Source organism: Hyperoodon ampullatus, assembly GCF_949752795.1.
Source record: "Hyperoodon ampullatus genome assembly, chromosome: X".
NCBI classification, from domain to species: Eukaryota; Metazoa; Chordata; class Mammalia; order Artiodactyla; family Ziphiidae; genus Hyperoodon; species Hyperoodon ampullatus.
The window spans coordinates 45,370,015-45,387,216 of record NC_136913.1 but is presented as its reverse complement, the minus strand read 5'-3'; positions in this window follow the sequence as shown (position 1 = coordinate 45,387,216).

Genomic DNA, 17,202 nt, shown 5'->3' with positions numbered 1-17,202 from the left:
TGCTGTGTTGAATAGCAATGATGAGAACAGAAATCCTTGCCTTGTTTTAGATCTTAGGAGAACATTCAGTCTTTAACCATTAAGTATGATATTACCTGTGGGTCTTTTGTATATGTTCTTTATCAACCTTAGGATATCTCCCTCTATTCTAGGTTTGCTAAGAGTTCCTGTTGTAAAAGAGTGTTGAATTTAGTGAACTGTATTTCTCCATCAATAGATATGATCATGTGATTTTTATTCTTTAACCTCAATGTGGTGGATCACATTGATTGATTTTTGAATATCGAAGCAGTCTTGAATCCCTGAAATAAACACCAGTTGTCTTTCTGTTAGTGATTTCTAGTTTGATTCTATTGCAGTCATAGAACAAACTCTGTATGATTTCACTTCTTTTAAATTCATTGAGGTTTGCTTTATAACCCAGGGCATGGGCTCTCTTTGGTATATGTTATTTGAACACTTGAAAAGAATGTGTATGCTGATGTTTTTGGGTAAAGTGCTTTATAAACATCAATTAGATCCTGTTGAGTTCTTCTATATCCTTGTTAATGTTCTGAAAAGTTGTTCTATTGATTGTTAACAGAGGAGTGTTGAAGTCTCCAACTATGAGGGATTTGTCTATTGCTTCTTTCAGCTCTACCAATTTTTGCTTCACATATTAGGTACTTTGTAAGTTTGTTTATATACATTTAGTATTCTTATGTCTTCTTGGTGGATTGACCCTTTTATCTTTATGAAATATTCCTCTTTGTTCCTGGTGATTTTCTTTGCTCTGAAGTCTACTTTTACATAAAATTAATTAAGCCACTCTTGTTTTCTTTTTATTAATGTTCTTATGGTATATCTTTTTCCATACTTTTACTTTCACCCTATGTATATCATTATATTTGAAGTGAGTTTCTTGTAGAAAGCATTTAGTTAGAACATGTTTTTTTTTTCAATTCACTTTACCAATCTCTGTCATTGAGTTGATGTGTTTAGACTATTTGCATTTAATGTAATTATTGATGTTAGGGCTTAAGCCTACAATTTTATTTTTAACAAATCTGGTTTTCTCTTATTTGGTTTTTCAGTTCTCTGTTTTTTTTTCTTACCTCTCTGTAAGTTACTTGAACATTTTTAGTTTAGTTTTTAATTTATCTCTTTGTATAGCATTTTAGTGATCAATCTTAGTTCTCTGCTATACATGTATAACATCACATTATACTGGTGTCAATATTTTTTCTAGTTACAGTTAAATATAGAGACCTTACTTCCCTTTATGTTCCTTTGCTCTCCTCCATTTATAACATAATTGCCTTAAATATTTCCTCTCTATACACTGAGCACAACATCAGTGTTACCATTTTTCTTCAACCATCAAATATAATTTATAAACTTGTGAGAAGGAAAGTGTATTAGTTTACTAGGGTTGCCATAACAAAATACCATAAACTGGGTGGTTTAAACAACAGAAATTTATTTTCTTACAGTTATGGAGGCTAGAAGTCAGATATCAAGGCATTTTTCAGGTTTGGTTTCCTCTGAGGCCTCTCTGCTTAGCTCGCAGATGACCATCTTCTTGCTGTGTACTCACATGGTCTTTCCTTTGTGTGCATTTCTGTGTCCTAATCTCCTCTTCTTATAAGATCACCAGTCACATTGGATCAGTGTCCACCCACATGGCCTTATTTTACGTTAATCACTTCTTTAAAGGCTCCTTCTCCAATTCAGTCACTTTCTGAGGTCCTGTGGGTTAAGACATCAACATATGAATTTTGGGGAGACACAACTCAGTCCATAACAGAAAGCTTATTGTATTTACCCACATTTTTGCTCTTTTGGCTGTTCTTTCTTCCTTCCTGATGTTTCAAGATTCCTTATTTTATAATTTTCTTTCTGTTTTGAGAACTTCCCTTGCCATTCTTTTAAGATAAATAGGTCTGCCAGCCATGTATTCTCTTAGTTTCCTTCCTCTGAGAATGTCTTTATTTCTCCATCAGATCTAAAGGATATTTTACTAGGTATAGAATTCCGATTCAGAAGGTATTTTCTTTTAGCTCTTAAAGAAATTTTGTGCCATTTCCTCCCAACCTTAATGAGAAATTCACTGTCTTTCTAATTATTTTTCTCCTATAGGAAACATCATTTTTCTAATGTTGCTTTCAAGACTGTTTTTATTTGTCTTTAGTTTTCAAAAATTTGACTGTGATGTGTCTTGGCATGGATGATTTGAGTTCATTTAGCATCTTGAATCTGTAGGTTTGTGTATTTTGCCAAATTAGAGGGAATTTCAGCTGTATTTTTCTCCAAATACTTTCTTAGTCCCACCCATTTTTCCCCTCTCCTTCTGGAATGCCAATGACATGGAAGTTAGTTAAGTTTTTTTATTTTTCAGCCTATTATTCACATTGGGTACTTTCTTTCTTTTTTTTTAAGAAGATGTTGGGGGTAGGAGTTTATTAATTTGTTTATTTATTTTTGCTGTGTTGGTTCTTCGTTTCTGTGCGAGGGCTTCCCCTAGTTGTGGCAAGAGGGGACCACTCTTCATCGCGGTGTGCGGGCCTCTCACTATCATGGCCTCTCTTGTTGCGGAGCACAAGCTCCAGATGCGCAGGCTCAGTAGTTGTGGCTCATGGGCCCAGTTGCTCCGCGGCATGTGGGATCTTCCCAGACCAGGGCTCGAACCTGTGTCCCATGCATTGGCAGGCAGATTCTCAACCACTGTGCCACCAGGGAAGCCCTGGGTATTTTCTATTGCTCTATTTTCAAGTCCACAGAGTCTTTTCTCTGCCTTCTCTGTTCTGATATTGAGCCCATCCACTGAGTTTTTGAATTTGGTTATTGTATTTTTCAAGTTCTAAAATCTCCATTTGCTTTTTCTTTATGTCTTCCATTTCTTTGCTGAGAATTTCTATTTATTTGCTGAAACTTTCTCTTTTTTCATTTGTTTCAAGCATATTTGTAATTGCTCATTGAAGCTCTTTAACAATATCTATTTTTAATTTTTTTGATAATTCTAACATCTGTGCCATCGTGTTGTTGGTGTCTGTTGATAGTCTTTTGTCATTCAAGTGGAGATCACCCTAGTCCTTAGTATGATGTGTCTTTTTTCTTAGTGAAGCCTAGACATTTGGGGTATTTTATTATGGGACTCAGGATCTTACTTAAATGTTTTGTTTTACAGGCCCTCTCTGATACCACTCTGGTGTGGGACAGGTGGGTGCTGCCTCATTACTTCCACACTGGAATTAAAGTCCAGGTTCTCCATTAGGCCTCCATTGATATTCAGGGGTGCATTTTTGAAAGTCTCAACTCTCCACAAGGCTTCCTCTGACATCGCTCCAGCAAGTAGAGGGTGAGGTTCCTCATTACCACCAGGTGGAAATGAAAGTCCAAGCTCTCTCTGTGATTTTTCACTGACACCATGGAAGGGTGGTCCTGTTACCTCTTGGTGAGGATGAAAATCCCAGCTTCCCATTCACATTCTCTGACACTTCCCTGGCAGGTGGTGGCGTGGGGTTGGGTGTCTTGTTATAGCCTGGCCAGGGTGGAGGTCTGGACTCCCCATTTTGTCTTTGCTGACAATGGTGGGGAGGTGGTCCACAGATTTTTCTATGGTATTTGACTGGAGTTTTCTGTCTTGCTACTTTCCCTCTTTCCTTGTCCTTTGTCTGGAGACAACAAGCTTTTCTAGGCCATTTTATTTTCTGTGCCTATTGTTGCTGGCCTCTCCAGCACCCAATCTGGGATATATGAAACACGAAGTAAACCCAGAGGATTCACCTCTGTGTCATTCCTTGGGGTCCAAGGTCTCTAGCTGGCCTGCCTTCTTCTTTTTACCTTGTAGTCTTATTTTTGTTCTATAGAAAATTTCCAGGGCTTTTTGCTACATTTAGTGGGCAGAATAGAGGAAACTATGTCTACTCAATCTTACTTGAAGTACAAGTCCCATAATCCCAAATGATTATCTTATATCTTTGACTTATTTGACCTCCCTGTAGCATTTAACTCTGTCAACTACACCTTCCTTCTTGAAATTCTCATATTTTGATTGTTATCCTACTCTCTGCTTTTCTTCTGAATCATCTTCCTGCTCATTCTTTGTTGACATTATGGGCTCCTTTTCCCCACTCATCTGATAGATTTGGGGGTTTCCCTGGTTACACATCTGATTTCTAATTTTTCACTCTATGCCCTATCAAGATTGACTTCCAGATCTAACTATCAAGCTCAGTTTCTTTGGTCAAACTCCCCATCCGTATATCCAATTGCCTACAGGACATAAACACTTGAATATCTCACAGGTTTTGGAAACTTAACATATCAAAAATTAAGCTCATGCCTCTTACATCTCCCTCCCTCCCACCCTCTGGGGATATATGTATATGTATAACTGATTCACTTTGTTATAAAGCAGAAACTAACACACCATTGTAAAGCAATTATACTCCAATAAAAACGTTTTAAAAAATTAAGCTCATCATTTTTCACCTGAAATCTGATTTTTGCCCCTATTCTTGGAGAGGTGGTTAAGGATATAGTGGTTAATCATACACACTCTGTAGCCTAGATTCCAAAGTTCAGTTTATTACTAGCTACATAGCTATGGGCAAGTTATTTAATTTTTCAGTACATCAGCTTCATCATCTGAAACGTGGGGTAGCAATTATCTCATAGGTTGAAGGATGGATCATTATGACTTAAAATTTTTCAAAAGCTTTCCCCTCCTTCAGGATCCAATTCAAACCCATTACCACAGCAAACAAGGTACAGTCCCATGTTTTGACACCCTCCCTGTCACTTCCTCCTCTGTCATTGCTAATACAGTCTATACTCTGCGCTAACAAATTTGCAGTTTTCAGAATGTACCATGTTTTTCCTATCCCTACTGCCTGAAAGGTTTTGTCCTGCCCTTTTAAAATAACTCTTCCCATCTTTTAAGAAACTACACAAACACTCAAACTCAAACTTCTGAAAAGCCTTCCTTGATTTATTTAACACTTACATAACGCTTACCATGCCCCAGGAAGTATTCTAAAAGCTCCACATGCATTAACTCATTTTATTCTTACCGTTCCATAGATGGGTGATATAATTATCCTTATTTTATTGATAAAGAGAATGAGGCACTGAAGGATCACACAACTAATAAGAGGATAACTGAATATACCACTCTAGGCTCATCCTTCCCAAACCAAAGCTTAGAATTGGCACCACTTTTATGTGCTTCTACATAACTCTCAATATACTTATTAAAAAATTTTATTGGAGTATAGTTGCTTTACAATGTTGTGTTAGTTTATACCATACAGCAAAGTGAATCAGCTATATGTATACATATATCCCCTTTTTTGAATTTCCTTCCCATTTAGGTCACCACAGGGCACTGAGTAGAGTTCCCTGTGCTATACAGTAGGTTCTCCTTAGTTATCTATTTTATACATAGTGGTGTGTATATGTCAATCCCAATTTCCTGATTCATCGCACCCCCCCTTTCCCCCTTCATATCCATACGTTTGTTCTCTACATTTCTGTCTCTATTTCTGCTTTGTAAATGAGATCATCTATACCAATTTTTTCAGATTGAACACATATGCATTAATATATGATATTTGTTTTTCTCTTTCTGACTTACTTCACTCTGTATGACAGTCTCTAGGTCCATCCATGTCTCTACAAATGACCCAATTCCGTTTCTTTTTATGGCTGAGTAATATTCCATTGTATATATGTACCACATCTTCTTTATCCATTCATCTGTCAAAGGGCATTTAGGTTGCTTCCATGAGCTGGCTACTGTAAATAGTGCTGCAATGAACATTGGGGTGCATATGTCTTTTTGAATTATGGTTTTCCCTGGGTATATGCTCAGTAGTGGGATTGCTGTGTCACATGGTAGTTCTATTTTTAGTTTTTTAAGGAACCTCCATACTGTTCTCCATAGTGGCTATATCAATTTACATTCCCACCGGCAGTACAAGAGGGTTCCCTTTTCTCCACACCCTCTCCAGCACTTATTGTTTAAAAAAATATAAACACACTTGTAACTTAGCATTTATCTATCAGTCTTTTTATCGTCTATTCCTCCCACAATACATGGAAGTTATGAGGCTGTTTTTGTATCCCAGCCCTAGCACAGGACCCAGCCCATTAAATGTTTTCTGAGTGGGAAATGGGTTAATGAGCTGAATGAAACAAAATGAAATTTAATAGGAATGAATGTAAGGAACTGCCCTTGACTCCCAAGAACCAGCTATACAATGTAGGATGGGCAGCATGTCTTCACACACTAGCCTGTATAAGAACCATGTAGATGTGTGGTTTGACAGTGACCCCCATTCCAGCCAACTCTAGGATGTAGCTGTCCAAAAATATAAAGGAATGGCAATGCTCATTAGCTCAACCCCTCATGGCTAGAATCACTGCAACTCAGCTCTGTCCTCATCATGAGCCTTCCTGACTTAGGCAAGGCATTGTAGTACATTGCAACTCTAAGATGACGTCAAGTGGGAGATACTTCCAAATTTCAAAAACATCAAAATGAAAAATTTCTGATGGCCATTGTAAGATCCCATTGACTTTAAGACCCATTCTTTCTTCAAAGAAAAGAAAAGCATGCATCTTACAGTTAAAACATGAGTATTTGCAGTCTTAGTCCCACCACTTGATGGGACCTAAGGGAGCCTCACTAGCAATCCACTGGCAATGCTAAGGCTAAACACAAAGCTTTTGTATAACCTCTGAGTTACAGCACTTTCTTAAAATTTATTTCCCTTTTCCCACTTGTTCCCACTTTTCGATATTAGTCCAGGCACTACAACAGGGTGTCTGTCCTTCCCCATTTCTTTCTTAAGATTCTATTCCTCTGGTGCTAAGGACCTACTCCAAACCCAAAGTCTATGTGGATGAGACTGAACCCAGATCTCTGAACCTTCCAGTCCCTAAATGCAATTTACAGTTAATACTGGCATTGAAGACCCCTATATCCTTTGGGTTTCTGACTCTCAACCAGCTTTTTCTGGTGGCCTGAAGTGTGCCCTATCCTTTGGACACAATGCATTAGACCCACTGATGATCCCTCAAAGTCTGGCCTCAGTTAGTGTCCACAGTACTGCTCTGCTCCTCTATGAAAAGCAGCCTCACAGCTGCGACAAGAGCTGCTCCAAAAACACTTCATCATGGCTTGAAGCCTGCCGCAGTGTTTAAAGCACATTCGCCACTTGATTATCAGCCTGTGGATCATTTATTTTGTGAATTATCTGTGGTCATTTAGAGCCCTTGTTTGCTCCTCCTCCCAGTTGCAGAGGCTGCATCCAGGCGCCTCCACTTCCAACCACAAGGCCAACCCCCTCCCTTTGCCAACAATTCATGTGTGCTCAAGAAATGCAAACTCATTCTAATACTGGTCCAAGAAAAACAGAATTAGGAACAGAGATGGCTATAAAAGAAATTCTTAAATCCACCTCTAAGCCAAAAGAAGATAATTCAGAGCATATCAGTACCAATGATAACCTCGAGTAGTGCATATAATTAAGAGTGGGCTTGATTCTCTGAAGGCATGCTGAGGTACATACTAACATGTAATCTGATGAAATTCATGCAGCAAAAATAGGCACTGTATATATTGTAGTTGTCCAGAGGTAGATCACGTTTGATATCTGGCTGAGAATAGACTAGAAATCAGAGGACTAGATAAAACCCCAGAGAAAAAGATTGGAATGGTCTGAAAGCTCACTGTGACTGAAAAATAAAAGATTTATAGATGCTAAAGGGTTGGGGGTGGGGAGATGAAGAACTAACAAATAAGGTAGAGGAAAGGAGGGGAAGAAGAAAAAGGGATGGGAGAAATGCTTGTAGACACCCTGGGGATGTTAGATGGTAACAATGATGAAGATGGAGACTTCTGCTGCAGACTAGGGTAATGAAGGGGACTCCAGGGTAGTACACACTCTGGGGTGACTGTAGTTAGCAAGGGGCGGCTCAGGGCCGTCTACAGGGATGAGCTATAGGTATTTGCATTCATTTTTCAACAGGCTCAAAATAAAAAAAGACAAGCAAGAGATGGGAAAAAATGGTAAAAAGAAGTGATGAGGAAAAAGAAAATGAGAAAACACCGCCCTAAAGAGGCTGGGACCAGGACAAAGAGAAGCATGTGGCGAAGATTCAAGCTAAAAAGTACTTGTGGTCCAGCTATTTTAAGAGGTGACTGATGTGGAGAGCCAAATGAGACACAGCCTTAGTCATCACTGTGCCCTCAATGCCTAGTTCAGTGCCTGGCACATTGTGAGTGTTCACAAGAATTTTGTACAATTCGGGATAGGTATGTGTGTGCATGGGCATGCACGTACACATGCATACTCCTGTAGAAAGTTAGGTGTGAGCTAAAAAATAAAATTCTCTTCAGAGATATGACAAATCTAGCAGAGTTTATTCCTATATCTATCTTCATGAATGCTTGGTCTTCCAGATCACATCAAGCCTCAATCATATTCCCCTTCTTGGGACCCCAGCTGCCCTGTTAATGGTACCCATAGTGCTCTGAGAGTCTGATTATATGGATTGTTGCCTTTTCTGTGCAGTCATTGAGCGTAGAGAGCAGTCACCTACAGCACTTCCTGGAACAGAGCTAGACACATAGTAGGTGCTCAAAACAAAAGTATAGAGTGAATTAAATAAGTGGAAAATCCCAGTATTTTTAAGATAAATAGCAGATTGATCTTATTCAACAAGAAACTGTCTTAAGGTGAAAAGGAATGGCAACTTCCCAGCAATGGTGACTGAAGGCTGCTTATTGCTTCAGAGAACATGGCAGATGGGGCTGCTTGCTCGCTCCCTCTACCTTCTCCTCCCAGAGCATCCTGATCCCAAAGATCATGTGGGGAATCACAATCTCTGTTCTTAGTCAACCTACCTTCCTAGAAGTAACCCCTTAATATATTCCTACTGCGTGACGACAGCTCTTCTACATGTGAAGTGTGACCTCACGTTTTAAGACAAAGGCCAATTTTAAAGCATTCTTATTTTTTCAAGAAAACAAATATATCTCTGTGTATTATGTTTAAGAATTCCTATGCAGTTTGCAGGGATGAATCTCATCTTGCACACAATCAAAATGGTCCTTAGAAATGCCTTAACAGAAATAGGGTTAGGAGATGATAATGACACCTAACACTTGTGTAACACAATCTAGTTTGCAAAGGTTTCTCATGTCAATTGTCACATTTAATTCTCACAGCAAATGTTAGGTACAGTTTACACTACCATTTTACAGATTTTTTAAAAAACTGAACCACAATGGAAAAGAATATGAAAAAGTATATATGTATGTATGTATGTATAACTGAGTCACTTTGCTGTACAAAAGAAATTAACACAACCCTGTAAATCAACCATGCTTCAAAAAACTGAGGTTTTGGAGAATTGAAGTGACTTGCGGGTAAGTGTAGGATCTGAAGCTGCATATATTGCAAGGATCAGCTCTACCTAGAAACTTTTGCTGCCCAGTCCCACCTTCAAGAGCAGCTTGTCATGCCCTTCTGAAACTATGATTTAAAGCTCTTTCCTTCAGGAACTCTTCTATTCCTCCATAAGAAGTCTAAGCCACAGCCTGGCTTATACCCCTCACCCACTAGCCTTCTTTTAGAGGACCCAGTCTTTCTCTCAGATGCAGGTGAGTTGTCTGTGTAAGGTCTGGCTGGATGAACATGAACAAGTCACTTAACCACTATAAGCCTCATCTCACCTCCTTGGGGCAGTTATGGGGATAAAGTGTGACAATGCTCGTCAACCTTCCAGCACAGTACTGACAGCAATGACAACAATTGTTGTCAGACTATGTGATCAGCCATGTTTCATTTAAGAAAATATGACACATAAACACAGAAACACATGCTCATACATGTGCACACATGCATGTACACACACACGTGTGCACATATTCCAAATCCATATTTCCAACGGTTGACTGGGTGGGAGTTAGCCAGTTGTTTACATTAAAATAATGTTAAGCTGTTTAGTTATGTTTCATGCATTTTTCTGTATGTATGCTATATTTCACACACAAAAAGTTTTTTTAAAGTTCTGTTGTTTCCAATTGACAAAGTGAAGTATGTACTTGTGGAGATTGTTTGAAGTACTAAAATGTAGTAAATGATTATAACACAGTGCTTCTGAAATATATAAAAGTAATCGGTTGTCTTTATTATCTCTGGAACAACATGTCACAAACGATAAGACCTCCATTAACTCTGAAAGCCCATAAAAGCCCATACTTTGCCCCTATTAAATGAAGGCAATCACCTCTAGTAGATGCACAAGGATTGGTTTGGGGTACAAACCTCTGAAAAAAATTGTGTATGTGTGGGTGTTGCTGTCCTCTAGGATCCTGTTGACATTATCTGGAGCCAAATGACTAATTCGATACAATGCTGCCATGGAAAAAGCAAACATCCAAGAATGGTCATATCACCTCTCTTTCCCAACCTACTCAGGACTAGTTGGGAATATAAGAATAGTGGTAGCCTACTGCACTATTTGTTATTAGATATTTCTTTGTCTTAACCAAAGACAATTCATTAAGAGTGGCTAGTGGAAAAGAACATGATTGCTAAGGAGCAGCTGTACAAAATCTCCTGCTGCAGATTCAAACTATGGCAACACAATAAAATATCAGGAAATTATTATCTTCAGTCATCATATCCTCTCTGTCTCTGTCTTCCCCTCCCTGTATACACCTCTAATCCTTACCACATGCTGCTTCCTCTGCCTTAGAACACTGTCCCCCATTCCCACCCCAGCTCTTACTTGGCTAACCTATACTCATCTTCTATCATCTCAGCTTAAATGACACCTCCAAAAAGCCTATTCAAGGCTACCCAAGGCTAGACTTGATGCCATTCCTCTGTACTCCCATAGCACCCTGTACTACCCCTCTCATAGTCCTGATCACAGTAGATTGTAATGGCTTGCTTGTGGTCTGGTTCACCATAGTAGTCCCAGCATCCATCACAGTTTCTGGCACTTAGTGGGTGTTCAATGAAGGCTGTTGAATAAATAAATGAAAGAAAATTCATTTCTATGAAGCCTTCCCCACCTCTCCCAGTCAGAGCAAATTGCTCTTTCCATGTTTCATAGCACTTTTTTACAGACTTCTATTCTAGGCTGTTTCATGTTATTACTAGTGTACTAGACGTCTTCCCTCACAATGTTTCATGCTTCCAGGTGGCAAGGAATTAACCTTATTTATCTTTGTATTTTCCCTAGGACCTCCTTATTTGTACAAAGTAGACCTCAATAAATGTTTGTTGAATTGAATTGAATTTCTCTGCCCTCTAGCCCCACTGTCACACAGTTAATGATTAGTAATGATTGGTTCATGATCTGTAAACAAAAATTTAACTGCACTAGAGAAATTGCTACTTAAAAGAACCAGTTAGCGAATGTTTTGGGATAGCAAAAAAAAGAAAAAAAAAGAAAAAGAAAAAAAAAGAATGTTGTATATTGTGAATAATTATCTCTTAGTTTACCTGGTTTGTAAATCCAAGATTTCATAAACATGTTTTTCTTCTTGCAAGCAGAAATATACTCCTGTGATTACTTTAAATTGTGCAATTTTAATATTTTACTGTTTTGGCTTCTTGGAATTAATTTTGTCCCTCCCTTGCAAGGGCCAGAATTAACATATATATATTAGGGAGGGACAGAATTAATTTTAGAGAACTAAATGAAAAGACACTGAGATGTCATATGCACACACACACACATATGGGAAAAGGGTTATAAATTAGAGAGAACTTTTTAGTCTCAGCTCTAACCTGAGAGGGTCCCAGTTAACTGAGATGAGAGGCAGCATAATGAACATAGCCTGACACTTCTGCAAGACACTAATTTAAAGTCAAGGCATGCATATTCAGTCTTTTTAATTTGTTGCTTATATTGCATACTTGTCTGGTCACAACTTTGAAAAATTAAATGGAACACTGCCATCTCTACTCCACTGGTCTCCCAGTAGAAACTTTCCCTTACACAGTCCATTTTCCATACAGCTTGCCAGAGTGTTCTAATGAAAACACAAATCGTATCATATATGTATACTGCTTGCTACTCTCCAATGGGTTCACATAACATGAGAACAAAAATCCAAACTCCCTATCTCAGCCTAGCAGACCTCAGCTGACACAACCCCTACCTACCTCTCTTAACTATTTTCCACCTCGCTCTGATTTTTGTTCAGTTACTTGAACAAGCCAAGCTATTCTCAGTTTAGAGACTTTGCAAATACTGTTCCCTTGTCTGGAATGCTCTTCCCTTAGATCTTCCCAGGGCTAGCTCCTTTCCATCTTCCGGGTCCCCGGCCAAATACCATTCCCTGACCACTCTATAGAGAAACCCTCCATCCCAACATTGGTCACTTTCTAAAGTCATTACCTTCATAACATTTGTCACTGTCTAATATCATTATCTTATTTATATACTTGCTTATTGTGTGTCTTCTTCTTTAAGAAAGTAAGTTCTATTAAAGCAGAGGCCTTATACACTGCTGTATCCTCTGCAGCTAGAATAGTGCCTCATACAGAGTAAGTGCTTAATAAATATTCATGAAATAAATTATTGTGAAAATCAGTTGGGATCCTTTTCAGTAACTGAGGTAGTTCAGTGTCTTGCCAAAGGCTGAGAAATTCAATCTGATTCGATTTAATTTAGTTCAGCAAGCATTTATTTGTGTTATTCACCTCTGAATCTCCAGAACCTAGGAAAAGGGCCTGGCACATTGTAGATGCTCAACTAACAATGGTTAAATGAAGGAATGAACTGTGTACCTACTGTGTGCAACATTGAGATAGGGGTAGCCACTGGGGAAGAGGGCCACGATAACGAGGAAAGCAGCCCAGGAGCTATTTGTTGACTGCCAACTGGCCAAAGGCAGAGGCTGGGCCTGGTCTCCATGGCAACCTTTCAATAGTAAGCATAGGAAGGAATCTATCTTATACCTTTTCCCCAGGCCAAATAGGAGCTAGAAGAAAGATGAAAAAAGGAGAAGAGCTTTTTCCAAGGCTCCACGTCACCTCTCTTTTCCGCTAACAGGGTGTGGATCTTCAAACTGCTTGCGGGGTCGGTTTGGGGAGGGGCCTTTCCATCAATCTTGTTCCCACCAGAGCTCACTGATGGAGGAGTACATCACAGAGCCAGTTTTCTAGTAAGGCGATCCCTTGAGGCCTACCTGAATCACTGCGGAGGAAGAGTTTCCATGGAGAGGGCTGCTTCCCTTAGCTCCATTAGGCCTAGGTGAAAGGTAGGGATGGCAAGGGGAAAGGGGCCTAGCCTAGATTAAAGCTGCAACTTGGGAAGCAGGAGACAGGTTCTGTGCCACCTCTGGGGCTCTTCCTATAGCTATATCTCTCCCCTGCTGCCCTAGTTACACTATTGGTGACATCTTTTGGAAAAGCACCCTCTATACTGTAGATTTTACAGAAAGGTTCTTTCTAAAAGAACTAGTTGAGCAGGGCTGAGCTGGACTACCTATGAAGAATTGGCCCCAAGATATATTACTTCTATTTCTCCAAACTCTCCAAAGTAGGATAATACTGACCCCATTTTACAAATGAGAGAACTGAGACTCAAGTTAAGTTTAAAAGCTCAGACTCTGAAACCAGACTACCTGAGCTGAGCTCCACCACTTAACGCTTCAGAGCCTCAGCTTCCTCATCTCTAAAGTCAGGGTAAAAATAATACATAACTCCACAGAGATTACACACACATACACACGAACACACACACACACACACACACACACACACACACACACACCTACATACACGCACACTAACCCCTTGAAACTGCTTAGCACATTATCTAGTAAATAGTACATCATTGCTCACTAAATATTAGCTGTTGTCATTTCCAAGGTTACCTAAGTAGTGTAGAGCCCAGACTCAAACCCAGGTCTGTCAGGCCCCAAAGCCCAAATTCCTTCCATTATACCCAGGTTTTTCAAACCTTAGCATGCATCAGAATGACTTAGAGCACTTGGTTAAAGAGCAGGTTACTAGGCTTCAACCCTAAAGTTTTAGGTCTGGGTGGAGCCTGAGAATTTACATTTCTAACAAGTTCCCAGCTGCTGCTGCTGCTGCTGGTCTGGGGACCATGCTAAGGACCACTGCACAAAACCCCTAAGTTGGAGCTTTGCTCTCAAAGAACATCTGAAAGCGGCTCAAGAGATTTTAGATGATAATAAGGTGTGAATGCTTCCAGAGCAACTGCATTTTAAATAGGGGATTATGGAAGCTGAGAAACTGTGGCTGTGCCTACAGGGAAGCACAAAGTAGGGTTGCTTTTTTAGTGCCAGGAACTTGCCCCTCCAGTCACAGAAAGCTGTAAGCCCACCCTTCATCCAGAGACTATGCAGCTATTGTGTGCAACGTAAGAAGGCCCTAGGGGAGCATCTTCTCTTGACTGCTCATCAGAGCCACAGTGACAAACAGCCGACCATGGAGGCGAGGAGTTTGGGGCTTTTCTAGCCATGTCCAAAGCACATTGTTGACACTGGTTGAAGCCCAAGCTCACACCTTGGGGATTTGGGGGATAATGGAAAATATGGAGTCTATAGGTCTGTTTTAACAGTGAATCCTTTTGGCTGGGATGGGCTTTTCCTTTCAGTGCAACAGCTACAAAATACTGCCTCACCAACAATTCATTTCAAAAAGGATAGAACTTCGATACATAGGCCTTCTCAGTTCTCCCACTAACTAAAGTCCATGCTTAGGAATTCTGCACCCTGAAACATTCATATCACCCTTCCTAAACTCCTATCTCTAGTTCAGCTACCATTGGAGTTAATAATGCATCACATAGGGCTTATGCAAAGCCCCTCTCCCCACTGCTTCTTAAGGTCCTCTGTCCTATGCTTAATACCCATAGCAGCTATCCACTTCCATTGTAGACCCTCAATTATTTAGTTCCCCCTTATAACAACACCATCATAGGCAACCAGAAACCAGATTTCGATCTACTGATAGACAATATTTCCCAAATTTTCTCAGAAACCCTTGTTCAAAATGCAGTTCTTGGGCATAGGCTCCTCAAAATGCAAGTATCCCTGGCAGAATCACACTCCAAAACACAATAAGTCTTAATACTTTAATGTCAGTGATTCTGGGAGTCCTTTCCAAGTGCCAGCAAACTAGGAAAAGATGGAGCATACAGCCCAAGCTTCTGGAGAGCTGGGCCTATGATTGACATATCTCCATATTCATACTCCCAGGAAGCCCCTGCTTTTATTTTGCCCTGTTTCTTTTCATATTTTTTTATTTCTTTGGGAAAGGCAGTTAAGTGTGTGCATGCATTAGCACACACACTGTACATTGAAAATGTAGAAATTTTACATTACTGTCCCAGGTCCCCAGTTTTGAATTTTATATACAATAGATAGCTGGCTTTCCAGAGAGTGAAAGTCCTCTCTGGCTCACTCACTCTCTCTTTCTCTCTCTCTCACACACACACACACACACACACCACACACATACACACATCACCTCATGTAATCTTACAACTGGAAATTCCTTAACGATCATCTATTGCCAGTGTTTCTCAATTGGAGGCATGTATTAAAATCATCCAGGTCACTTCTTAAAACCACAGACACCTAGGCCTTATTCCATATCTACTGAGGCTCCAACAAGGGGACCTGGGCAACCAGATCTGCAAAAAACGTACCTCCTGTTGCTTCTAATGCACACACTTTGTTGATCTAATTCAAGCTCTTCATTTTAAAAATGTAGAACCTGAAATCCAGGGAGGGAAGGCACTTGTACAAGGTTACACAGCCAGTTAGTGGCAGAACTGACTCCTCAGTCCAATCTTGAAATAGCCAATTCATTGCCTTGACTCACAACTTTGTCCAGAACTGCTCTGTCTCTTGTTGGTTTACAAACTTAAGTGTACCCAACAAAAGCTATAAAAGAAAGGACACAAAGAGAAGGGATAAAGGAAAAACGGGGAGAAGGAAAAAGAAAGCACAGTGGATTTCAAACGATTCAAGGGCTTAGATGGGGATAAGAACCTGGGAAGGTCTGAAATTTCCAATACTTACTAACTGGACAGAATCTGCACAGAAACTATTTGAGAGTCACACTGCAAACACTATTGGGAGCTATACGATCCATGAGCTCAGTCGCTGTCATGTTTGTATTGCTATTAGTCACCTTAGCTTGGTCTTCCATCCCCCAGTATAATCTCTTCAACTGTCCTAATCCCCAGGCTGTGCTATGTGACACTTTCACCCCACACTGAATCCTACCCAATTTTCTGTCTCTTTGTGGGTCAGACAGGCTTCCATCTATCCTTTCTGTGTTAAAGCTGCTTATGGATGGGCAGAGACAATGTCCCCATGGACCTACTTGCATGAGTTAGTTTTCTTTTCAGATTTATTTGGGGAAAGGAGGGAACTGAAAGGCTCCAAAGCTTTTTCTATCAACACATCAATGACATCCCAATTGAGAGGAGGGATTTTTTAGCTGTCACAATTGTCTGTTTGAAATAGGATCCTGAAAGAAATCAAGCTATTATAAATTCAAGATTAAGAAAAAATGGCTAGGGGGCTGGTAGCATCAATTACTCAACCACCTTAACCTTCTGCCAATAACCCCTACTGTGTGCATTTGTGATTTCTGCCCTTCTGTGCTTTTATAGCAGAGGTCATATAATTATGCTGAAGTCATTTTATACATAGATTTTGGCTCCTCCATTGCATTCCCTAGAGTATCTTTCGCATACCTTCTCTGCTCAGTCAAGCCCCCTCTACTCAATCTTGCCTCCCACCTTACTGAAAACAAAGTCATTCTAAGTGAGCGCCATAGAATTCCCTTCTCCCTACATTTCTATGCAACATTCTGTTCATTTTTTTATCACCTACCTTCTCTGCAACAACTGCCTATGTCCATATACTTGCCCTTTCCTTAACCTCCAGCCCTCCGGCTTCTTAGTCCCACCACTCTCCTATACTCTTCTACTTTCATCAGTAAACCCATGAAATGAAATGACAGTTGTAGAGCATATAGCACAGTTCATGACACAGAATTCATGCTTGATGACATTGTAGGTTTTCTCAAACATAAGCAAGCATATGTGTGCACCAATGCATGCGCATACACACACACACACAAACACACAGGGTCAACTCCAATGACTTTCCCTCTTTCATTCTTTACCTCTTTGTGACATTTG